Genomic DNA, 25,413 nt, shown 5'->3' on the forward strand with positions numbered 1-25,413 from the left:
TAGTTAGTGTTGGGGTCGAACGGACCTAGAAGAGAGCGTGTGGAACTATTTTTTTTTTTTTAGTATACATTTTTAGCAGATTTTCACTGAGACTCTTTTTGTGAGAGATTAGGGTCCAAAGCTTCCTCTGATGGTCTGAGTCTCAGAACTCAGGTCAGTGTCCCTAAACTTGGGTCGGAGCCTCTTTGTAAGCCCCCTTGTATCTAACGCTACAACTAATTTTGTTTCTTTTGGTATTTGGTAAGTAAATACCATCGACTTCTGCTGACTTTTCCAGCACACTCTTGTTTTGTTTTTGTTTTTCTTTTTGAGTAGAGCTGCATTAAGGTTCTTTGGACCGTTTCATTTCCACCCCACTCTGTTGGTGCTACGGCGAGCGGGAGGTCTGGGTCATCAAAGTAACGTCACAGCAGACAGCTCTGGCTGCCATTCCTTGTATATGGTAATCACTTCATTTAACCTGTGTATATGCTGACCAAAATCATGTAACCTTTGTGTGTGGTAATCACTTTATCTAACGTGTATATACTGACCATTATACGATTAAAAATGTACACACCAATGTATTTTTTTTTTAATTTTTCAATCTTTAAAAACCGAGATTGTGTGATGTATCCAATAATTAGAAAAATATCTCTTCAAATAGTCATGTTGGGACAAAACCCATGAGCAAAAAAGAAAGCGAATATGCAACGTTGAGGTTCCAGTTTGACTTTTATTCGAACAAGGCAAAAAAAAAACTGTACAGTAGGCATCAGGGAACAAGCTCTATTGAGTTATCATGGAACTGGCATCTATACAACATGAGCAGTTAGCCATTTTGTTCAACATCCTACATCCTACTCCGTTTTTGGGAGCTCTCCCTGACCCGGACGATGCGCTCCGCTCTGCGAGACCTCTGAGTGGCAACGAGCCTCGGTAAGTCCTGTCTCTGCGGCGACACTCCCCTGACGACTGGGAAGTCGGTCGAAGGACGGCAATCTCCTCCAGATTGATTCGAAGCCCTCGGAGCAGAGCGTCGCCATCGCCGGACGAAGCTGCTTTTCGTTTCCCACGGACGAGACGGACCCTCGACGGGTCGGCGTGTCGACATCGTGGGCTCGGGCCGCCAGAGCAGAGCCGGGCTCCGATTGCTGGAGATCCCCTCGCGTGGGCTTCGGGGCTCCAGCCGTGGCGTCGCCTTCGTGCGCCTCCGAGCCTCGCTTCAGCATCCAAGGGTGGGCCAGTATGTCTTTCAGCATCGGTCTCTTTTCGGGCGTCCTGCTCAAACACCATTTTATCAGGGCCATGCAGTCCTCAGAGAGGTCTTTTTCGAATCTAAGCTCGCCCAGTAGGAGCTCCCTGTCGTTTCCAAATGGTATGTCCCCGTGCACCATGTCGTACAAAAGAATCCCCAACGACCAAACCTCAGATGGAAGAGCTTTGTAGCATCCTTGTGTGAGCCGTTCGGGGGGCCCATATGCCGCAGTCCCGTGGAACATGTCGTACACTTTGTCGGGTTCAAGAAATTCGGCGGAGCCAAAGTCGATGAGTTTCAGCTCGAGCGTCGTCAGGTCCACCAGCAGGTTTTCGTCTTTTACGTCCATGTGCACAACACCGCGGCTGTGACAGTGGAGCAAGGCCTGGATGACCTGACCTAAAAATTCTCTGGCCGTGTCCTCGCGCAGACGCTTACTGATCGTGATGTATTCGTACAGATCTTGCGTGTTCTCTGGCTTCTCCGTGACTATCACCCAATTATACGGGGTCTTGTAAAAGTCCAGCATGCGGATGATCCCAGGAAACGGAGGGTCTTTGGAGACCATTTCCAAGGCGACAGCTTCGAATGGCTTACTGGTCCTATCAACCTCGCAGCATCTCGTACGCGAGAGCGGGATAATCTTCAGGGCCACGGAAATCCCGTCGCTTCGCCTCTTTCCCAGAAACACTTTGCCGAAGCCCCCCTTGCCCAGGCAAAAGCTGGTCTTCCAGTACTTTTCCATGGCAGAAGGATTGATTTTTCTTTTTCTCTCTCTCGAACTGTCGCGCTCTTCACGGAGCAACTTCCCTCCAGTCTTTGTTAAACTCGCGTAAGGTTACTATGACCTCTCTTGGTTTGCACGGAACAAGTTTTAAAGGGCCTGTGATCCAAATCTTCTGGTCTAGTTTCCGTTTCCGGTCCGCCGCACTCCCGTCAGACTTCAGCGAGGCAGAGTCAGACAGAGAGGGAGAAGGAGGACACTGGAAGAAAAAGAGGAAACGTTAGAAGGTGGGGCCTTCATTCTGAAGGAGGAGGAGGCTGATTGTAAGCCCCCCCACACCCGCTGCAGGGAAAGAGGGAGGGGCAAAGAGGACAGTGAGGTCCAACCACAGAGATTAAGACTCAGTGCAGCGTGGCAGATTTCTACCAAGGGCCCGTGCAAAGCCAGTTGTCACGCTGCAAAGAGCAACACAGAGGAGGGCAATCTTTCCTTTGCATACTCCCCTCTTTTTCCACTTTGCAGAATCTCACAAGGCTTCGTGTTGCTGAACCTGGATCGCACAGCTTAGAGCTCAGGACCACGTAAGTGAGTTCATACTTTAAATCCTAATTGATCAACGGTTGGCTTTTCTCTTTTTTTTTTTTTTCTTTTACAAAACAGTCGCCCTTTTCGAGCACAGCTTATCGTACCTCGAAGAGTCTAAAGCTGCCTTTGTCCGGGGTGAATGAGGGTCACTGCTCCAGAGGCGTCTCTGTGTAACATTTCCAGCATGTGTCTCCAGTTGTAGTAGAACGCGGGCTTGTAGCTTCCCACGGAACCTTGAAAGTTGACAAGGAACCCTTGGTAGTCTCTCACCGATACCTCAGGCAGGCCCACGTCTGGTGCGAACTTCACGTTGAAGTAGTACACGGGGTCCGTGCGGGGGGTTTCGAGCCGGAGGCCCTGCGAACCGCACATCTGCGAGACCGCGGCGGACTGATTAAACAGCAGAGACAGGACGCAGCAGGAAGGCTGCGGCACGATGTTCGGCTCGCCGTCGCCCGAGCGCTGCACCTTATCTCGTTCCAGAACATATTGCTTGTAAGCCTCTGGGGACATCAGAGTCGTCAAGGGGCCCGTCCGCACGTTGACCAGCATTCCTTTGCAGGAGTTGCGATTAGCGCACCAAGGGAGCCCTCTGTCATTCAGCATCTCCGTGAGCAGGGCCCTGTCGTACGTGTTACGGGCCAGGGCTCGTCCAGGCACCGCGCGCTCCGCGAAAGATGCCATGAGCGGTTTCGGGTTCCTGGCCAGCAGCTCCAACACGGCCAGCACGGGGGTGCAGCGTGGGCACATGGGATTGGGGTCGCCGTTTGCCTCGCACGAGCATCTGCCCGGCCGAGGCTCGCACTCCGGGAAGAGGACGGCGAGGTCGGCAGACGACAGGTGTCTTCTCTCTGCCGCACGCTCCAAGACGCGAGCCTTGATCAGCTCCCTGCCGTCTGAGACTTTGCCCTCGTCCAAACATGGGGCGTCCGAGGGAGGCTCCGCAGCCCGTCGACCCGGATCCGCCGCTTCGCACCAGAGGGAGCGACGCGCGGATGGCTTCCCGCGAGGCACGGGTTTTGAGCACAGCGAGCAGGCGACGCCCTTCTCTCGGACCCCGTCCGAACAGCCCGGGCACATCCAGAGGCAACATGGTTTCTCGACGAGTCCTGCAAAACAGGCGCACGTGGAACAGATGAACCCGCGGAGGGACGGGCAGCTGCTGAAGTGAGGCTCCGTCAGGTACCAGTGTGGGTCATTCACGAAACAGGTCTCGCACACCCTGGCTTCGCAAGGACATCGGAGCTTGACGCCGGCTCTGCTCCTTTGCTTGCTGCCTTTGACCAAGGTCACCAGACACGACAGGCACTTTGCGCACCCCGACCGCTTGTCGACCCTCGCTCTGCCGACCTTGGACGCTCCGCCGACGTAGCTGATCGTGGAAACTCTCCTGTATAGATTCGTAGACTTGAGAGCGGCCTCCACTGAGGCCTTCTGACGCTTTCTTTTACACTCCATCAACAGTTCGACGGGTACCCTCCCTGCAAAGGCGTCGTGAGGGCCCTCTCGAGGAGCTTCCCCCTCTCCTCGCGACATCGTCGACATAACACCCGTGGCCCCCTCCGCCGTCCGAGGAAGCTCAGTCCACGATGGAAGCGAAGCGGGAGCTGTGCTGCTCCCTGTACAGGGCCTTGGCGCTAGACCCCGTGCCAGTGATCGGCGGCGTGCTGTACGCCCCCGGAACTGAAGGCGTGAGCCTGAGGTCTCTCGGAGAGGGCACGACCAACTGCTCCCACCACAGGTTCAACTTTAGGCATGCAGTGGACGCGTTGCTGCGACATGGCACGAAAGAAGGGCCCTGCACTTGCGCGCAACGGATTAGCGCGTCCGCGGAACAGCGCTACAGAGGGGGGGACGGCGCAGATGTTCCGAACCCCGAACGCCGCCGACGGTGCGCCACCAAACCGGGCGGGCAGGGCTCCTCCCGCGAAATCGCCAGAGCCCAGTCCCAAGTCCTGTGGGCGTACGAAATGGAGCCGGTTGCAGCGGCGTACAGGTGGCTGATGTGCAACCGGAGCGCGAGATACCCCAAATGCTGCGACTCTGTGTTGGTCTACCAGGTAGACCGTTCCAGGACCCTGCCTCCGGGACTGTACGTGTACAAATCACGCCCATCCCACTTCGGATGCACCGCAGAGAGACCCCTCTGTGTGGTGGACCAGTTTAATTTTCGTGTCCAGAGACGGGGACCGGTTTCGGTGGAGGAAGAGCCGCATTGCTTCGAGAGTGCGCTGCCCAAGGAGATAACCCTGGAGCTCTTCCCGGGCCGCGACAACTTCAGCGCCCTGTACGTGATAGGGCGCGCCATCACGGCACCCACGCCCGAATACGGAAACAGGCTTTTCGGAGAAGCCCTGGCGCTCGACCTGGTGTCTCCGGAGTCATGCGAGAAAGCCGTCGCCTGCAAGCACCACCTGATCGGCATGAGAACGGAGCAAGCCTGCGTGATAGACCTCCGCTGGAACTCCTTCGACGTGATGAGCGCTTGCATGAAGGCGGTTCCGAAGATCAGGGGAATGCAGGCGGTGGTCTGGTCCAACCACGTGCCCGACCCTGTGAAGATCGAGTCCGATGTGCTGGCCTGGCTCTTCGGGTACGTCACCGTGCTGCCCGCGGCCGTCCGCAGCGTAGACTACAAAAACGAGAGTCTCGGCGTGCGCTACATCATCGTAGACGTGGATGGTTTTTCGGAGACTCTGCCCGAGCCACCCGAGGGTGAAGCCTCCTGCTTCGCGCACACGTACTTCGAGGGAGATGTCGGGCTCGCCGCGGCGGCCATCGGTGAGCTCCCAGAGGCCTCGAGCAGGATGGGCTCCCCGCGGGCAGGATCTCCCGCTTTCTGGTACGAGCTGCCGGCATCCCTAGGCACCCTGAAGCCCACGCCTTTCAGCAGCGGCTCCAGGTCTCGCCGTGTGTGTGAGCCGCAAGGCTTTCGGGACCAGTTCAGGACCTGGGCTCTCGGGAAGACGGACGGGGCTTGCTGCCTCGCCATAGCCGTGCAACACACCCTGTACTACCACGCGAGAGACAGAGAGTACAGACTGATGGTAACGCACACAGTGTTGGACGGCGACACCTCGCTGAACATTTACAAACTGTGACGCCGAGTCAAGATGACAGGGGGGCGCTCGTGATGCTTACATGGCGGGCGTCACGTGAGGGATATTAACAGACTTTTCAGACTTTTCTTCGAAGCGCGAAGCGATCCAGTGAAAAGGACGAGGCAAAGTTATAAAAACGCAGTGAAAAAAAAAAACTAACCGCGTCTGTGACAAATCATAATCATTATCATCATCATCATCATCATCTGAGTCCTTTCCTCTGTCTCTCACCCCTGCCCAACCATTCCTCTGTGTTATGTTTTTTTTGTCAGTTGCGCAGCTGAGCCCATGGATCCAAAGGACGGCGTCTCCAAGTGGCTGGTGGCAGCCGCAGCACTGCACGCAGGTGCTCTGGAACTCCACGTCGACTGAGACTGCTTCGACTGCGTCGAAGAGGCCATCTGTTACCTCTGCAATCGGGCTACGTGGGAGATTCCACCGGGGGAGCGGGACCGCCTCGCAGCAGAGCGCAGAGATTACTTCTACCACCCGCAAGACCTAAGGGGCTCGATCGGACTAAGTTCGTTTTTCGTCTCAGGCCAGTGCAAATATTGTCAGCTGTGCAGAGGGGTGAAAATACGTTTCGAACCATCGTTGTGTCGCCACGTGCTGGAGGTGGAAGATCGCTGCGATAACCGCAAGAAGTGGGGCTGAACCTGCGGCGGTTGGAACACTTGGCCACCCTCCACACTCCGTACTTCGTAATGCTCTTCGTCAGCCTGGCCAAAAGGAGGCGCTACACGTTTTACAGATCCCCCGGCGAGTTGAGGGACGTCGCCAGGCACCTACTTCTAGCGCTAGGTCCCGACGCATCCCGGCGCTCGCCTCACGACCCAGAAGAGGAGCTTCACCTTCATGCCAGCATCCTCAAGCTCTGGTGGAGATATCAGGACAAGCAGAGCACCAGGCTAGGCGTTTCGATTCCCTACTACTTCAACCTGGGCTCGGAGCTGGAGAGCTGGTCGTGGACCCCGTCGACCGACCGCTTCGAGCTGAGGATGCCCGAACCCCTCTACGGCTTCGTGAGGAACCATTGCCTGTTTCACGAGCTGAGGGCCGCGCCCGGACCCGAAATGACGAGCCAAAGGACACAGAGTAAGCCGCTGGTGAGGGTGCGCGAGGTGCGCACCTCGCTCCACGGGGACGTCTCCGTCGTCCTGAGTGTGTTGGTTTCCAACAAACACCTGGAGCAAACCTTGCACGAAGCCGCGAGGGCTTACGAGAACCAATGCAGAGCGAGGCGGAGGGTCAGGCTGAAAGACGAAGGACAGGTCTTTTCGCCGGGGGTCGGGCAGCACTACCCGCAGCTCGATTGCATCGCGCTGGAGCAAGCGGGAGGAGCGCCGTCGACTGTCATGCACGTGGTGACAACGTCGGGGGCCGGGCGGCTGCCGCTCCACAGCTGGCTGAGGGAGACCCGAGGAAAGCAGGTCCGCGACGTCGTGGTCCGCAGAGCGCTGGTCTGCGTGTTGGACTCCCTGAGAGACCTCCGCTCCACCGATCGCCATCCTTGCAGAGTTCTGTACCAGAACGCAAAGGATGACGACTCTCACAGCCGCACCTCCAAGCTCTCATGCGCCTTCGTCATCCACCGACACACAGGGGAGACAATGTCGCTGCTCCCCTTAGTTTCCATGCCCGGGCTTTACAGGGCCTCTGCGCTGACCGACGACGAAGACAGTTTTCGTGCCGCGTGCTCCAACTTGGCGCTGAGCGTGCTGCGCGCCGGAGCGCTCCCGGACGATGGCTCGACAACGGAGGCCGCCATCTCTGAGTTTTGCAGGACGGGCATGGCGGACGCTCACCTCTGGTCCACGGTGCTGGATTGCCTCGGGAGACCGCCGCGGTCCGAAGAGACGGGGCGCTGGCCGCGGGCCACGTGGCTGGGGCCCGGGTCCAGGGATCGCAGCTCTTTGAGAGAGCGGTTCGACTGGTTGACGCGGTGCGACGGGGCCGCAGCGGCGCCCGGGCTCGCCTGCATGATAGAGGTCCTGAAGGAGGACGAGTTGTCCTCGCTGGGGCCAGCGAGGAGGACACTGGAGCGCTGTAAGACCCTGGCGGAAATTCTGTCTTGCCAGGCTTCGGGACGCGCCCGTGCCACCAGTCCAGCCCGAACCAAGACCGGCAGGAGGAAGCGCAAGAGTAACACGCTGAGCAATCCGCACGTCACAAAAAGCATGACGATGGATCCCTGTCAGCCGCTTTTTCCAGAGGCATCCCAGTCCGCGAGCCAGCGGACGCTGGAAGAATGCTGCGGCCTGGAGCACATTATGAAGATGAGCAGCGATCTGACAAGGGAACTGGCTCTCTCTCGCGGGTCGTCGAGCGAACCTTCGAGCAAGCCGCGGACCGTGACCTACCTAGACGCGGACGTGAACCCCCTGAACGAGGACCTCTTCTCTGCGGAATGGGAGAGATTGGATCGCCGCGCACCCAGAGGCTGCCACAGTTCGCCCAGTGCCAAGGTCGAAAAGCGGGACGCCCTCGCCGAGCTGCAGGACTTCGGACTTTGCGACGAGGACGAGGCGAGCTCCCTTCGCTCGACCGGCTCCCTCCACACGGCAGGCTCCCTCCACACGGCAGGCTCCCTGGACTGCATTGTGACAGACAACACTACGAATCTCTTCTTCGCCAGAACTGACATCGACAATTTCCAGAGCAGCGACATGGTGTACAGAGTCTTACAAGAGTCCTTTTACCCCGAGCAGAGCACGAGTGCGGACACGACTCTAACCCTTCTTCGCCTAAAATCGGAGGACCCCTTGCCAGAGACGACCCGGTGCGACGGAGAAGAGGCGCTCGTCGCTTCGGGAGGACTCAACCCCTCGGGAAGCGCAGATAGGCAGTCGCTTCAGGGCCCCATCCGAATGGAGGACAGTCGCGGCGAGGAGGACAGTCTCAGCTCGGCCAAACGCGAGCGGGTGCAGAAGGCTAATTGCATGAGATGGAGGTCCAGAGGGCTCTCGCGGCGGGAGAGGCAACTGTCAGACTGCGCCCGCTTTCACCCCGTCACTTACCTGGTTTCGAGGGACATAACCGATTTGATCAGCAACCTCACCGTGAAACGTCACTCAGAGGAGGACTGCGTCAGCAGGCCGTGCCACGGACTCAACAAGCCGGAGCGATGGGATGCGTGGGGCCCGGGCGCAAAGGACAAGCAAATGCAGCGGGGGCCAGCTGTATTGGACCTGGTACACGGATCAATCACTTGCCAAAGGTTTCTGTGAAGGATGGGCAGAGAGTACTCGCACAGGGACGGGGATATGACGAGACGGGGGCACGCCCGGTGCACGAAGCTCTCATGGCCCACAGGGTTTGCCTACGTGCCGGCGGTGGAGCGCACCGTGCTCAACTGCGAGCTCTCGGAGCAGTGGTACTTCACCGTGGACCTCTCCGCTCCGCCGGACCGGGGTTTCAGGCTCACGGAGATTCTCGTGGACAGTTTGCCGAGCTTGTGCAAGGAGGACACGCCACATCTCCTTCGAGTGCTCGGGAAAAAGACCAACTACCTGGGTGCCGTGTGCACCGTCCAGGACGTCCAGGGCTTGATCATACACAGGATTCACATGGCCTACGAGTCTCTGGTGAATCTGCTGGACATGCACACGCGCCTGCAAGTCCACTCCTTTGCTGCACGCACCTTCGCCCTACACCGCGTGACCAAAGACACGGAGGAAATGGCGCTTGGGGTGTTTGTGGGCGAGAGCCCCGGGTCTGTGAACCTCGGGTGCTCTAAGGGGTCGCTCGTGTCGTGGTTCTACGACGACAAGGTACTGCTGGCCTACCACGTGCTACAGTGCCTCCTCAGAGTTCAGATCCTTTCCCTGAGGGTTCTCGGCTTCACCATGAAGCGCATACAGCCGGCTCGCATTTGGAGGGTCAAGACGGGATTTAGGGTCGACCTGCTGGCGTGCCTTGTCGACACGCTGTACGTCTGGGACGGGAACGGGCCCGCATGGGGCGCCTTGGAAGGTCTGGCCGCCGTGTGGGAAACCCTCTCCCAGCTAAACCTGCGACAATACGTGCCCGACGCGGCAGCTGACAAGCTGAAGCGGGCGTACATCGCCGTTTTCGGAGCGTGCCCGCACTCCGCCTACGGCTCTCCGATGTGCTCAAAGGGCGGCCGCAGTAAGGAGCGCAGCTGCGTGTCGTGGCTCCAGGCCGGGGATATGAGAAACTACTTCAGAGAGTGGACTTTGCCCGAGGACGAGGAGCTCATCCACCAAGTGTACGGGCTGTGCGGCTTTTCCGAAAGAGCCACGGGACCGCGAAGCCCGCTGGAGGACGTGCTGGGTAGAGACGGACGATACGAAATGCTTTCTCTGCCCACGGAACAAGGCTTCGAGGTGCAACCCTACGGCCCGTTTGTCGTACGGATACAAAATCAAGTCATCAAGTAGAATCGGGTGATTGTGGTCGAGCCCGCTGTCACCGGGCCTGTGACCCTCGCTCAGCTCAACCCGTTGGAGAGGTACGACCTGGTCACCAGAGCACTCGCCGCCGCCTTTGCCAATCAGAACGAAGAACTCGACGGGGAAGGAGTGGCTGGAGACGGGTGGACCTCGAGAGGGTCTGAGCACACGCACGGTGACGGGGCGGGGGAAGCTCTCTAGGGCTCCCTCAGCGGGAATAAGACACTCAAAGCAGCACGTACTATTAGGTTTCATCCACTTCAATTTGCTTCAATTTTTGTAGCGCACGCACCGTCTCTCACTCGGCAACGGGGCAGTGTACCGAATGTTCCTTCTGACTGTGTAGTGACCCGTGTCGCTTCTACCGAGAGCAGTCGCCATGTACCATTTTTGCAGTTTACTTTATCTCGCCTGAAGCAAAGAAAGTCACCCTCTGACTACATTGCGGTTGTGTTCATGTACTTGTGTTCATGTACAGTATTTCCAGTGTATTCCTTTTTCACAAAATAAAGAATTCAGTCGTGCACCACAGAATTTGGTATGTCTTTGATTTTTATTTCCATCACCTCATCGAAAAAACAGAAAACAGAAAACAGCATAGCTCAGCATCGTAACACTTTGGGTTTCAAGGGCTCGTAATGGCCGCACTGTGCCTCGCCCCGAGGCAGTGCGGCAAGAGCCTGGCGATGAGGCTGATACTGGCGGCGGTGCTCTTGCACTTGGACATCAACGTCATGGTGCAGGCTCAGAACAAAGTGGAAGCCACCATGGAGGAACTCCAGAGACTCCCATCCTTCCTTCAGACCGAGAGGACCGTGAGCGTTCACGGAAGCCCAGAGAACCGGGTGTACAGATTCGATCCCGGGTACAAGGGCTCGTCCTTCGCTCACTTTCTGTCCAGCAGCAACGACGTGAGTGGGCACTCTTTTACTAGTTCTCCTCGTCCGTCCCTATCTATCTCATTCTCTGTCACCTCGCTCCTTCTTCTTGCTGTCTTTGCTTTTTTCTTTATCTCTCTCTCCTTTCATTTTATTTCGTAACACCAACTTCAGACATCTGTGCCAGGTAAGTGACTCTTTATAAGGCTCGAGGATTCTGTTTCACAAACATTATGCAGCCAGGCTCGCATCAGGAGTCAAACTAGTCCAGGGGATGGAGCGACGACAGGGAGACGAACCTACGGTCTACAGCAACATCGTCCGCAGGGACGGCGTGTACGTGCCGATCGGCCTAGACCCGTACTTTGACGTCTCCATGTCGCGCAGGCTCGAGTGGTTGAACAGCACAAACGGAGGCCGAGACGTCCACCCGGACGACAATTCGTATTTTGCACAAGAAATGGTACGGCTGGGAATGCCCAGAGAGAACGATGAAACGGGTATTTCGCAGGCCGCCCAAGGCCGTGCTCCCGCCGAGCCCATGGGGCACAGTCAATGTTTCTCCTGCGGCATGGACGTGGTCGTTGCGGCGCCAGGCGAGACCTATCTGAACCAGCACGCTTTCGTCTCGGGAGGCGCTTGCCCCGTCCTGACTTCAAACTACACACCCGAGCGCATCGCCATTGAGTTGGGCCAAGCCAGGTTCACTAGAGGCCTAATCGCTCACCCTCAGGCTGTGTGGGTGCCGGCCGGGACGGACATTTCTCTGAAAGTTCATCTCACCCACGGGTTATACGTAACGTTGTCCGAGAAACTGTGGTGCTACATGTGCGGCCGCTGCCCAGGGGAGCACGGGCCTCGCTGTTATCACAAAATAAGACTGCTGGCGGTCGCTCTACAAGACACCCTCCTAAATTCGGTTCTGTGACGGGTCACCGAGCTTCGGAGGCGAGTTCTCTAGGCGCGAGCGAGCCTCACCCTGCGCCTCGTCCCCGTCGGGCCCGAGAATCTGAGACGAATTTCACTTTGTGGATTGTTACCGAAAGAGAAGGAAAAAAAAAAAAGTAGGAAAAGAATATCAGCAACATCGCACCCTCTTGCAGAACGTCAGTCACACGATGAAGCGTGCGAAAAGAAGGGTGAACACGGCAGAGCAGCAGCAGCAGCAGCGCTCTGGTCCTCTGGGAGGAACTCAGAGGCCCTCGCCTGACCGCGTGTACAAACCCGTCTGCTACCTGACAAGAGGATCTGAGGAGAATGAGTGGAACGTGTGGAACGCGTCGTCCGAAGCTGTGAACCTGCGCCCCGGAGACAAATGCTCGGCGAGGATATTGGATCGAAACTTTGAGAGCTGCGCGAGCATTGTCGTGCAAGCACTCGTAGACCTCGTCCTGCTCGGGTGCTCTGGCAGAGCCTGCGCCCTCGATCGAGATGTGCGCTTTCACACAGACGCACGCGGCGTCCTTCAGTGCGCGGCGCGCCAGGACGAGCTCACGAGACTGTGCCTGTCCAAAGGAGTGGACTGTTCTCTCTTCCTGAATTGCTACGCGCAGAAGCCCGAGGACGACAAGGGCGAGGACTCAAGGCTCGGAGCCCGGCTTCAGGTCTTGTTTGCGCGCTCCGTGAAGGAGATGCTCCGCAGGCGGTACGACGTGACGCACCATTACCCCCTGTTCCGTCGAGCTTTGAGCCTGCACTACACGTCCGAGGTCCGGTCCGGGCCGCCCGAGTTGGAGGACATGGTGGCGCCAGGGGGGCTGCTCGACCGTAGTGCGGAGGAGCACGTCACTCTGCACGGTGTACCACTGGTGGGTTCGGACCGCTTTTCGTTTTCTCGATGGAGGTACTACGAAGAAGACGAGGACCCTGCGGAGGACCACCGAGAGGGCGAGGCTCGGGACGGCTCTGTCGACGAGACAGAAGGTGACAAACTCGACGTCGAAGAGCCCGGGAGCGCAGAGGCTGAGGGGGAGACCCCTATTAGCGGAGGAAACGGGAGCTCCCGCGAAGAGGAGGTCGGCGGGAATGATGGCGAGGACCTCGCGAGCAGCGAGGACGAAGACGTGGCCGCAGTCGATCCGGGAATCGCTCACGGGGTCGGGGAGATCTATGCCGCCTTCAACAATCTGTCCGGAACGCTGACGGACGGCCCGAAGGGCTTTCCTTACGCGTTCACTGTGTTCACGGGCGCGGAGCTACGCTTCAACGACCTGGTCGACTACTGCCTGAAACGAGCCTCGGGACCCCTGGGTCCCTTGCCCGCGCGCTGTCACTGGGGATCGATAAACCCTGTGCTCCTCATGGAGGACCCGGTTGATCGCGACACGGGGAAGGTTTCGCGCAGGTACACCGTAACCTCCAGAGGCCACCTAAGCACCCTGATCGCAAGATCATCCTCCTCGTCGCCTTGCGACCGACCGCCCCCTTGTTACGCGAGGTCTTCCTGCCGGGCAGACCCGTCAGCAGGCTGAACTTGGACCTGGACCTCAAGTGCTGCCGGGGATGCAGCGAGAAGTTTTCGAACAGGACCGACCGAGCCACCAAGGCTCGCCTGTGTCAGAACGTAGTCTCGAGCCTCGTCCTCGTCGCCGCTGAATCTGTGCTCGGGCTGGCCGGAGTGAAGCGCGCGGAGGTCGAGGGAAACCCCGAGCTTTCGGGGGAACTGTGCCGATCGCTGGGCAAGTTCGCAGCGTACCAGAGGGTGTCCACGGCCAAGGCTAAGCTCAGCATGAGGATCCTGTGGTACCTGCCCGTCGAACTGTGCAGCTTCGATGGGATCGAAGTTTACGGGCGGCTGCTGAGAGAGATGGAGAGAAGGTCCCTGCGCTACTCTGTGCTCTCATACCCGGACGACCAGTCTCAGTGCGGGCTGTGCGATCTCAGAAGAGCGGTCGGTGAGCGGAGGGTGTCCGGGTCGGGATGGCTGAGGACCGAGGACCCGAACGCCGGCTCGCGCAGGCGCTCGGCGATCGACAAAGCTCCGTATTCTTGCAGAAAGTGCGTGAGACTTCCAAACTGCAGCAAGGACGGCTTCGCTTTCGAGTACGTGGACACCTTCAACGCTCGAGAAGACTTAGAGGATCCTCGCTTCGAGGACCCCTGCGCTCTCTCCGTGGGCCTCTCCTCTAACCCCATCGCTCCCGACGTGACGTCGCTCGGCGCACGCTTCGAGTGCGCAGTCGGGGCGGAGAGAATCTGGCCTGGTCCCGAAATGGAGCGACCAGGGGCCCCGGATCGAGCGGTGGCAGAAAGCGAGGCTCGGAGACTGTCCGATCAGCGGCAAGAGCCTGGCGATGAGGCTGATACTGGCGGCGGTGCTCTTGCACTTGGACATCAACGTCATGGTGCAGGCTCAGAACAAAGTGGAAGCCGCCATGGAGGAACTCCAGAGACTCCCATCCTTCCTTCAGACCGAGAGGACCGTGAGCGTTCACGGAAGCCCAGAGAACCGGGTGTACAGATTCGATCCCGGGTACAAGGGCTCGTCCTTCGCTCACTTTCTGTCCAGCAGCAACGACGTGAGTGGGCACTCTTTTACTAGTTCTCCTCGTCCGTCCCTATCTATCTCATTCTCTGTCACCTCGCTCCTTCTTCTTGCTGTCTTTGCTTTTTTCTTTATCTCTCTCTCCTTTCATTTTATTTCGTAACACCAACTTCAGACATCTGTGCCAGGTAAGTGACTCTTTATAAGGCTCGAGGATTCTGTTTCACAAACATTATGCAGCCAGGCTCGCATCAGGAGTCAAACTAGTCCAGGGGATGGAGCGACGACAGGGAGACGAACCTACGGTCTACAGCAACATCGTCCGCAGGGACGGCGTGTACGTGCCGATCGGCCTAGACCCGTACTTTGACGTCTCCATGTCGCGCAGGCTCGAGTGGTTGAACAGCACAAACGGAGGCCGAGACGTCCACCCGGACGACAATTCGTATTTTGCACAAGAAATGGTACGGCTGGGAATGCCCAGAGAGAACGATGAAACGGGTATTTCGCAGGCCGCCCAAGGCCGTGCTCCCGCCGAGCCCATGGGGCACAGTCAATGTTTCTCCTGCGGCATGGACGTGGTCTTTGCGGCGCCAGGCGAGACCTATCTGAACCAGCACGCTTTCGTCTCGGGAGGCGCTTGCCCCGTCCTGACTTCAAACTACACACCCGAGCGCATCGCCATTGAGTTGGGCCAAGCCAGGTTCACTAGAGGCCTAATCGCTCACCCTCAGGCTGTGTGGGTGCCGGCCGGGACGGACATTTCTCTGAAAGTTCATCTCACCCACGGGTTATACGTAACGTTGTCCGAGAAACTGTGGTGCTACATGTGCGGCCGCTGCCCAGGGGAGCACGGGCCTCGCTGTTATCACAAAATAAGACTGCTGGCGGTCGCTCTACAAGACACCCTCCTAAATTCGGTTCTGTGACGGGTCACCGAGCTTCGGAGGCGAGTTCTCTAGGCGCGAGCGAGCCTCACCCTGCGCCTCGTCCCCGTCGGGCCCGAGAATCTGAGACGAATTTCACTTTGTGGATTGTTACCGAAAGAGAAGGAAAAAAAAAAAAGTAGGAAAAGAATATCAGCAACATCGCACCCTCTTGCAGAACGTCAGTCACACGATGAAGCGTGCGAAAAGAAGGGTGAACACGGCAGAGCAGCAGCAGCAGCAGCGCTCTGGTCCTCTGGGAGGAACTCAGAGGCCCTCGCCTGACCGCGTGTACAAACCCGTCTGCTACCTGACAAGAGGATCTGAGGAGAATGAGTGGAACGTGTGGAACGCGTCGTCCGAAGCTGTGAACCTGCGCCCCGGAGACAAATGCTCGGCGAGGATATTGGATCGAAACTTTGAGAGCTGCGCGAGCATTGTCGTGCAAGCACTCGTAGACCTCGTCCTGCTCGGGTGCTCTGGCAGAGCCTGCGCCCTCGATCGAGATGTGCGCTTTCACACAGACGCACGCGGCGTCCTTCAGTGCGCGGCGCGCCAGGACGAGCTCACGAGACTGTGCCTGTCCAAAGGAGTGGACTGTTCTCTCTTCCTGAATTGCTACGCGCAGAAGCCCGAGGACGACAAGGGCGAGGACTCAAGGCTCGGAGCCCGGCTTCAGGTCTTGTTTGCGCGCTCCGTGAAGGAGATGCTCCGCAGGCGGTACGACGTGACGCACCATTACCCCCTGTTCCGTCGAGCTTTGAGCCTGCACTACACGTCCGAGGTCCGGTCCGGGCCGCCCGAGTTGGAGGACATGGTGGCGCCAGGGGGGCTGCTCGACCGTAGTGCGGAGGAGCACGTCACTCTGCACGGTGTACCACTGGTGGGTTCGGACCGCTTTTCGTTTTCTCGATGGAGGTACTACGAAGAAGACGAGGACCCTGCGGAGGACCACCGAGAGGGCGAGGCTCGGGACGGCTCTGTCGACGAGACAGAAGGTGACAAACTCGACGTCGAAGAGCCCGGGAGCGCAGAGGCTGAGGGGGAGACCCCTATTAGCGGAGGAAACGGGAGCTCCCGCGAAGAGGAGGTCGGCGGGAATGATGGCGAGGACCTCGCGAGCAGCGAGGACGAAGACGTGGCCGCAGTCGATCCGGGAATCGCTCACGGGGTCGGGGAGATCTATGCCGCCTTCAACAATCTGTCCGGAACGCTGACGGACGGCCCGAAGGGCTTTCCTTACGCGTTCACTGTGTTCACGGGCGCGGAGCTACGCTTCAACGACCTGGTCGACTACTGCCTGAAACGAGCCTCGGGACCCCTGGGTCCCTTGCCCGCGCGCTGTCACTGGGGATCGATAAACCCTGTGCTCCTCATGGAGGACCCGGTTGATCGCGACACGGGGAAGGTTTCGCGCAGGTACACCGTAACCTCCAGAGGCCACCTAAGCACCCTGATCGCAAGATCATCCTCCTCGTCGCCTTGCGACCGACCGCCCCCTTGTTACGCGAGGTCTTCCTGCCGGGCAGACCCGTCAGCAGGCTGAACTTGGACCTGGACCTCAAGTGCTGCCGGGGATGCAGCGAGAAGTTTTCGAACAGGACCGACCGAGCCACCAAGGCTCGCCTGTGTCAGAACGTAGTCTCGAGCCTCGTCCTCGTCGCCGCTGAATCTGTGCTCGGGCTGGCCGGAGTGAAGCGCGCGGAGGTCGAGGGAAACCCAGAGCTTTCGGGGGAACTGTGCCGATCGCTGGGCAAGTTCGCAGCGTACCAGAGGGTGTCCACGGCCAAGGCTAAGCTCAGCATGAGGATCCTGTGGTACCTGCCCGTCGAACTGTGCAGCTTCGATGGGATCGAAGTTTACGGGCGGCTGCTGAGAGAGATGGAGAGAAGGTCCCTGCGCTACTCTGTGCTCTCATACCCGGACGACCAGTCTCAGTGCGGGCTGTGCGATCTCAGAAGAGCGGTCGGTGAGCGGAGGGTGTCCGGGTCGGGATGGCTGAGGACCGAGGACCCGAACGCCGGCTCGCGCAGGCGCTCGGCGATCGACAAAGCTCCGTATTCTTGCAGAAAGTGCGTGAGACTTCCAAACTGCAGCAAGGACGGCTTCGCTTTCGAGTACGTGGACACCTTCAACGCTCGAGAAGACTTAGAGGATCCTCGCTTCGAGGACCCCTGCGCTCTCTCCGTGGGCCTCTCCTCTAACCCCATCGCTCCCGACGTGACGTCGCTCGGCGCACGCTTCGAGTGCGCAGTCGGGGCGGAGAGAATCTGGCCTGGTCCCGAAATGGAGCGACCAGGGGCCCCGGATCGAGCGGTGGCAGAAAGCGAGGCTCGGAGACTGTCCGATCAGTGGGGCGTGCCGGTGACGCTGAGGACGACCGGATCGGGGCTGGTGTACGTGCAAGCCGACGAAAAGTCTGAGACCTACCCGTGCCCCATTCACGGAAGGGTACATTCCAGGACCAAGCTTTGTGCCCTGGTCTTTGACTCACACACCAAAGCCAAATGTTTTGTGGCTTGAGGAAGGAAGACGGGTCAGACCTGCTTGTAACTGATGCTCTTAAGGGACTTACTGGGGGAAACTGGGGTTGTTTGACATCCGCTGTTTTTTTTTTTCCGTTTTTTTTTTTTTCTTTTCTGTTCTGTTTCTCTGCTTTGAAAATCAGTGTCTTACAAATGGATCAATACATATGTGTGAAATAATAAAGTTTGCACCAAACCCCATTTGAGTCTTATATGTGTTGCTTTTTTTTTTTTTTGCTTGTTTTTCGAGTGTCAACATTTTATTTCGCCTAGGTTTGCACTTTGGATGCAAATGCATTGACCCTGTGAGCAAAAAATAAAAAAAATAAAAACAGACGAGGTTAGACAAGAATCACAGAGGGTGCTGTTTTCTAGTCAGAGCTTTATTTGGAACGCTCAGCAGAAACTGAAGCAGCAAGCAAAAGAGTGTATGTGTACAATCGCCCAGACATCTCAAGACAGGAGACACAGAGCCTGTTGGTTTTTAGTTGGAGCTTTTGAAATGACCCACGATCGCACGGTCAGTATGGGCCCCCAAGATACACCATGTCAGCATATCTCATCCACTCATTCACATCACACATTCTTCTGGCGCTTCACCGGTCTCAAGACGGGCTCGGCAGTCGACGGGCTCAGTCCCTGTCGTACGCGCCACTCGGCCCGGCTGACGTGTGTGAATATCGCGTCCGCCAGTCGGGCGGGATAGGCGTGAAGCTCGTCCAGGGAGTGCCCCTCGCCCTTAGCGCCCCTGTCGTAGGGTCCCCGCTGAGCCGCTTCCGCGTGCTTGCGCTCTCTGAAACCCGAGCAGTTCTTTTTGCACAGCGAGGCCTCGAAGGGGCTGTTGGTCATCAGCCTCGTCCTCTTTCGGTACTTGGTGCCGTACATGCAGTAGTCCAGCCTGACGACGCGACTGTCTCTGCAGCCCGAGGTGAAGCTTTTGCGCTTGACCCAAGTCAGGTACTTGTAGCTCTTGGCGCCCCTTTTCGCGTCCATGTACTCGACAAAGGAGCTGAGAAAGTGCTTGCCGGGGTCCTCGTACAGCCGGTGAGAAACCCACCGCCTCCATAGCATGCTGGAATCCGGGTTCTCGACAAAGTACAGCATGCAAGGGTTTTGTCCATGAAAGTGTTCTATGATTTCCAGCGTCTTGGTCACAAGCGAGTCAGCAAGTCTCAGGTCCCTGGGCGTGCAGGCTCTGGTCCGGGCCAAGCTGTAGTTTTCGCACGGAGGCCCAGCGAAAACGACGTCGGGCGCGGGCCCCCGCCAGTCCCTGCTCGGGTCCCACTGCCTTACGTCCGTCACTATATCAGCCCCGTGTCTCCCGTCCATGTCGAGCCTACGCACCGTCCACCCGGCGGCAACGAAAGGCCTGCATATGCTGCCGGTCCCGTCGAACAAACTCAGGAGCGTCTTGGGTTTCGACACACAGCGTCGCGACGACGGAAATCCCTGGTCCAGCGCCATGGCTCCGCGAGCCTGCGAGCTCGTTAGGTGAATTAACTTATCCCCCGTTAGTCGAGAGGAACTCCGACCTCGGCGACGGAAAGCGAACCATTGAAAACTAAAAAAATAAAAATAAAAACAACAGGGGTCCATGTAAAACGAACCATTGAAAACTAAAAAAAAAAATTAAAAACAACAGGGGGCCATGTTTCCCAGTTGGCAAGTGCGGCTGCTCTTAGCGGTGGCCCTCTTGGAGTGGCGTAGCGTCGCGAACCCGCAGCAGCAGAGCCCCGGCTGCAACTGCACGAAGGACCTCCTGCGGTACAGCTCCCCCGCGGGCCCCTGCTCGCCCGAGTGCGCCCTGATCGGCCTCAGGCACGCTTACCACGGACTCGGAGGCAACGACTGGACGCTCGAGGTGTCCGGCCGGCAGTTCGCCATCGGCGCAGCACAGGGTAGGACGCTGTGGGGGACGACAACGCGCAAGACCGAGCGCCTCTGCCAGGCCACAAGCGCCGTGTTTGACGGCGCCCCAGCCCCCAGGCGCGACTCGCCGAACGCGCCTCTGGACGTCAAGAGCTGTGACGTGATGCTGCTCGAGGTACCCGTGCTGCTGCACAACGACGCGGGACGACAAGGCGGTCCCTACCTCCGTCTCCCCGCACGACAAACGAGCGCAAGGAGACAGAAGCAGGTCGAGACCGGCCCGAGAGTGCCTGCCGGGGCCAACGAGACCCTGCGCGAGATGAGTCGTCAAGGATGGGGAGGCGCGATAGGAGTGAGGCTCGTTCGGCCCGAGCCCAGGAGCAGAGACCTGAGAGTCGAGGAGACAGCCGCCGTGCTGGATTGGTTATTGGGCGGCTGCCCAGACCTGAAGTTCGCCGTGTTGGACGCGGACCCGCGTGAACCCAGGTTCGGGGCCTACTTCGGAGTCGTGCGCGACATGTACGGGTCACGCGTGGACGTCATGCCCTCAATGTCCGGGAAGACCATCGCGCGCCTCATGTCGGCGAAGAACGATAACGCGACGCGCTACGCTTGCACCAAAACTTACTCCGAGTGCTCTGAGATCGGGACGCTGTACGGGGAGGACGGGAGGATGCTGCACCGAAGGCACGGGAGACGGCCTCTGCTCGAGTGTGGGCGCACGGCGCCCCACGGGCGGAACTGCACCATGTGTCAAGAGCGAGGCACCGTGTACGCGTTGTGCCCCACGGGTCTGAGGCCCGCGGAGGTCGCAGAGAAAGGATCCCGGACCCCCGGGAAGCCGGCCCTGAGGTGGCGGCTCAGCATGGCGCCTTGCTGGACCTGGATTCCTGGATGGAAAAACTGGAGGGCCCCTGCAAGTGGACTGAACCCGGGCGCTGGCCCCCGGAGAAGCACAACTCGGTCGAGTCGATCGCTGGCGAAGCGCCGCTTGGCCTGACGGGGCCGTCCGTTTTCCTGGAGCTCAGCCGCAGGTCAAACAACCGAGCGGGGATCGCTGTGACGCTGCCGACGGCCCGCTACGAGCCGGACGAAAAATGCTCAGCAATGAGGATGCGCAACAGACACATGGGAAAAAAGAGCTCAACCGATCGTATGTATTCGGCGGGTGAGCTGCGGGACATCGTCTCGGACATGGCGAGGTGGGGGGTGAGCCGGTACTCCCTGGGATACCTGGACCACACGTTCGGGCGTCCGGAGGGAAGTTCGCTGTTTGCAGAGCTCAGCACAGCGATCGACTCCGCCACCCGACGCTCCGGCACCCTGCACTACAGGTACACGAGGAGCTCCTCGTTCGACGACGGGGGCTCGTCCTACGTCGAGGTCGACGGCCTATACAAGCTACAGAGCGGGATATTTTTTCAGCGAGCTGCAGAGAACGCTCCGCTGGCCAAAGGCTTCGTGACGATCCCGGGTGTTCCCGGCTTGAGACTGGGCCTATCCTCTCGCATGAACATCGGTGATCCTCTGAAGGGTGGCGGCGCCCAGCTGCTGCGAGAGCAGGCAGAGATCGCAGAGTCCGTGCCTGTCGGGGCGCAGGTTGTGAAACTGACCTCGGGAGGGAAACTCGTGGCGTTCGTCGAGGCGGACAGGATCTACGTTCACGAGGCCAAATGGCAGGGGCACGCCAGACTCCGGACGCAGGTCTCGAGAGCGCGGAGCATGGAGAGCCCGCTTTGCCATCGAAGACCGCAGGGCGACCACGGCGAGCTTGAATGCTGCTCCCGACGAGTACGCGAGGCTCGAACGAGAGTGAAATTGGAACTGTCCGTGCCCTCGGCAACAAAGCCAGTGACCAAGGCCCGTCTCCGAAAACTGATGGACTCTACGCGGTGGTTACCTCCACCGGTTCTCACGAGGCGAGAGGAAGAGTGGCTGTCGGGCGATGGGGCTTCGGAAAGGACACGACCAGCCGTCTCCTGGCCCTGGAGGGCACGCGACCAGCTGAGTCTGCTACTCGAGTGCTTTGGCGAGCAAAGCGGTTCGTGCCTGGAACTGGCCGACTCTGCGGAAGGAGACTGGCCAGAGGGAGCGACGGGGTACCCCGTGGCGGCGCGGATCGCGGTCGACTACGGAGACGACATCCTGCTCAGGATCCTGTTACGAGCGGACCACGGAGCCGTGCGTGCCGCAGTTCCTTGCAATTTGCGGCCCTTCTCCTTCGGCTCAGAAGGGCCCGGGGACGGCCCGCAGAGCTTCCCAGGGTTTTTCACGAGGCCCGGAGAGCGGGTCCGCTCCGCGTCGAGGGACTACGCCCAGGAAGCCCGAGCTCTCGCCCTGCTGGCCTACGAGTCGCTCGCGCTGCGCCACTGCGGCGAGGCGAGCTCCCCTCTCTCCCAGCTCCTGGACTGCCTTCGACAAGCCAACCAAAGTCTGGCGAGCCTGGGCTCCGAAGCTTCGCTGCTCGAGAGGCGGGCTCGAAAGAACGACGCACTGGAAAGCGTCGTGTCCGAGCGTCGAGCCCTGGCAATGGAGCGCTCCTACGCGTTGTGCTTGACTGCGGTGGCTGTCTCCGTATTAATCAATGCCGCCGCGATGGGGGCCCTTTGCGCAGTCTGCTCTCGGTCTCGGACTCCCAGGTACAGGAAACTGAAATGAAACGACCGACAAGGGCTGCGTGCCTTCTCTCTACGGTCGCCCTGACTCTGTTTCGCGTGACTCTGGGTCCAAAGGCGACTCGCTCGGAGGAAAGCGGGCCCTCTGCGCCTCGAGATCCCAGGGTCATACTCAGACCCGGGAGGTGGAAGATACTGCGACCGGGAGACAGTCAGACGTTCCTATCGTACCAGTTCTACCTCAATTCAAATCTGACTTTCTTCGTTCCCTCGGACTATCCGGAGTGCGCCAAAGTCTCCTGCCGAGGCCTGCCCGACGACGGCGAGCGGCTGGGCTGCGACGTCCTCTGCGGCTCTGGTAGCTGGCGGGACGCGGACGTCGCCTTGTCCACATCCGTCCGCAGCCACTATCGGACATGGAGTGAGCTGCAGGCTGCCTTCAAGGACCTCGAGGCTCTGGCCGACGCGCACCTGGGCTCGGACCTCGACTCGGGAAGTCAGCCGTCGGCGACGGTGGACGTGATGGGCTACCACAGGTCTTTGATAGAAGAGGCCCGGGCGGCAGCCAAGGCCACAGAGGAAAAATTTCAGAAAAAGCGCGAGGGAGACTACGAGAACGACGACGATTCTCAGCCGAGCGGTAGCGCCTTCGCTGCGAGGATGAACGCGTGGAGGAGCGGAGCCCTGCTGCTCTCGGCGCAGCTGAACGCCGTCACCTTTGCGTTGGTCGGGGCTCGAGAGAGACTGGCGGTTTGCGCGCAGGGCCTGATGAGGGCCGACATGACGGGCTGCACGCCCGGATCGCCCTCAGAGTTTCACACGGACGTTCCCACAGCCGCTCGTCCGATCCTCTCTCGTTCGACCCACGGTGGGCTGGCGCTGGACGTCGAGAGAAAAAAGTGGGAACCCGTGCTGCTGTCCCGCTGGTACATGGCCTTTGTGGACTCGTCCTCGGGAAATCGGACGTGCTGGCTGGACAGGGGCATGGTGAACGACTCGCGCTCCAGCTACAGGGAACCCAGATGCGACCGGAGAGGCCTGTGCGACTCGCTACGGGTCGACGGAGACACGCCATCCGCGTGCCAAGTGAAGCGTGGCAGCGACATAAGCCAAGATTGTCCATTGGTGTGCGGGTCTGCGTGCTTCGGGCCGCTCTGCTACGACAGCCATTTCAACTCGTACACCCTGACGAAGGGGGTCGAGGCAGAGAGCTGGAGGGGCAGGTCGGGAGAGATACTGGTGGCAGGCGAACCCCAGACCCTCTCAGGAGCACACCTCGCGAGAGGTGAGGACGAAAGAGCGACTGTCCTCGAGATGCGAGCCCGAGCCAACGCAGTCCTCGATCTCCTCAACCGAGGGGTGTCCGTGACTCGAGCCGTCGAGACGCTGAACGCCACCTTCAAGGGTTACGCCAAGAGACTGGAGTCCAAGGCGGACGAGCGTTCACTGAGGGAGCGGCAGTGCGAGAAGGCGGCTGTCCGCAGAACCGCTGCAGCCTCGGTGGCTCTCTTTTTGTCCACCGTGACCTGCCCCGTGCTGGTATTGGTGATCGTGAAGATGAAGTGCTGATGGGATGCTTCCCCCCATCCCGGAACACCCCGAAGAGGAGGCTGTCGGCAGTGGGAGGCCGGCGCTTGAAGGCTCGAGCCCAGACGCCATAAGACCGTCGTCCAGAAGATCCGCGGCACACTCGTCCTCTCGACCAACGCGGTCAGCTTTACGAGAGACACACGCGCCCAGAAGCTCCTGGTCTTTCGGAAAGATGCTGTTTCTGACGGTGTTAGCCTACAGTGCCCTGGTCACGTTCTACCCATGCAGCGAGGCGAAAGAAGCGGACAAGGCTAAAGGCATCAGTGACAAGAAGTATGTGAAAGGGTGTGAGGTGGCACTGACTTGTCCACAACCGAATCCAGGACAGTTCAAGGGCTTCGCCTGGTTCGTGGATGTACAAGGGACCAAGCACGGGCTCTTTCGCATCGAGAACGGGATTACCACGAACTACGACCACAAGGCCAGCGTCGGCGCCAGTCACTTTCTGCTCGGCTCAAATCTGCTCATCATGCCGTTTACGAGAGGATACGAGGGCTCCTACGGCTGTTTCCGCTGGGCGATCGCGGGCCATCAAAGCGAGCAGTACACTTTCTTGGTTTCAAACTGCACCGTAACTTCGATCTTCAGCAATCCCTGCTCTTAAGGTCCCTCGCTCTGTTGACAGTGTCCTCCCTGGGTCTTCGCCACACGAATTGAAACCACTGACACTTATCCCTGCTACTGCCACCACCGCATTTGACATCACCGCCGCCTTCATTACAGCCGCTGAACTCCAGGGAAGAAGCTAAACCATGGCCAGCTCAAAACCCTCCACACCCAAACCCCGCTCTTCGAGGTCGAGCAAGAACGATGACGAGGAAAGACCCGAGCCCCTGATACCCAAACGCAACCGGTACTCGCACAAGACCAGCCCCTCAAGTAGGGCAGCTCACAGCTTGCTCGAAGGAATTCTCCCGAGAGCTGCCAGACGGAGCATCTGCGAAACTATGCCCGCTCAAGATCAGGAAGGGGTATGCAAACTGGTGCACGTGATGGCCAACGCAGCCCTTTTGAGGGAGCAGAAGGTGTTTCGTGCGGACGAATCCTGGAACAGGGAGTTCGAAAATGCCTTGGCGAACTACCTTCCGGTGAGAGAACACCACGTCGCCTTCCTCACTCACAACATGGTCGTGACCATGATCGGAGCTGTGGTCGCCAGGGCTCTCGAGCAGGCGACCAGGAGCGGGGCGGCAAAGAGGCTGGGCGACGGAGCCGACGAGTCCGAACTGCGGGGTCTCACCCTGGACCTCTTGGCCGACCGACACTATGTGAGAAACATCGCCTGCCACGACTGCTCCAAGACCAGCGAGGTGGAAGACGTGGCGTACTCCGGCATCATGGCCGTGAACATGACAAGGGCTCTCCTGGAGGAAAGCTTCAAGCGCAGATGCAGACTGAGCGGCAGCCCGACGGGGAGCAAGACAGACGACTCCTACAAGGACCACGCCACCATGACCGCTCCGATGG

At 59.0% G+C, this 25,413-nt stretch overlaps 1 pseudogene across 1 annotated transcript; it reads right to left on the bottom strand.

Annotated features, from left to right (window-relative positions):
* Positions 1-771: 771 nt before the first annotated feature.
* On the bottom strand, positions 772-2,356 carry LOC144986640 (serine/threonine-protein kinase pim-1 pseudogene; annotated as a pseudogene). Its single transcript, XR_013650469.1, has one exon. The product of XR_013650469.1 is annotated as a serine/threonine-protein kinase pim-1 pseudogene (transcript).
* Between the last annotated feature and the right edge of the window lie 23,057 nt (positions 2,357-25,413).

This window comes from Oryzias latipes, chromosome 17, assembly GCF_053564925.1.
Source record: "Oryzias latipes strain Hd-rR chromosome 17, Olatipes_Hd-rR_3.1".
NCBI lineage: Eukaryota > Metazoa > Chordata > Actinopteri > Beloniformes > Adrianichthyidae > Oryzias > Oryzias latipes.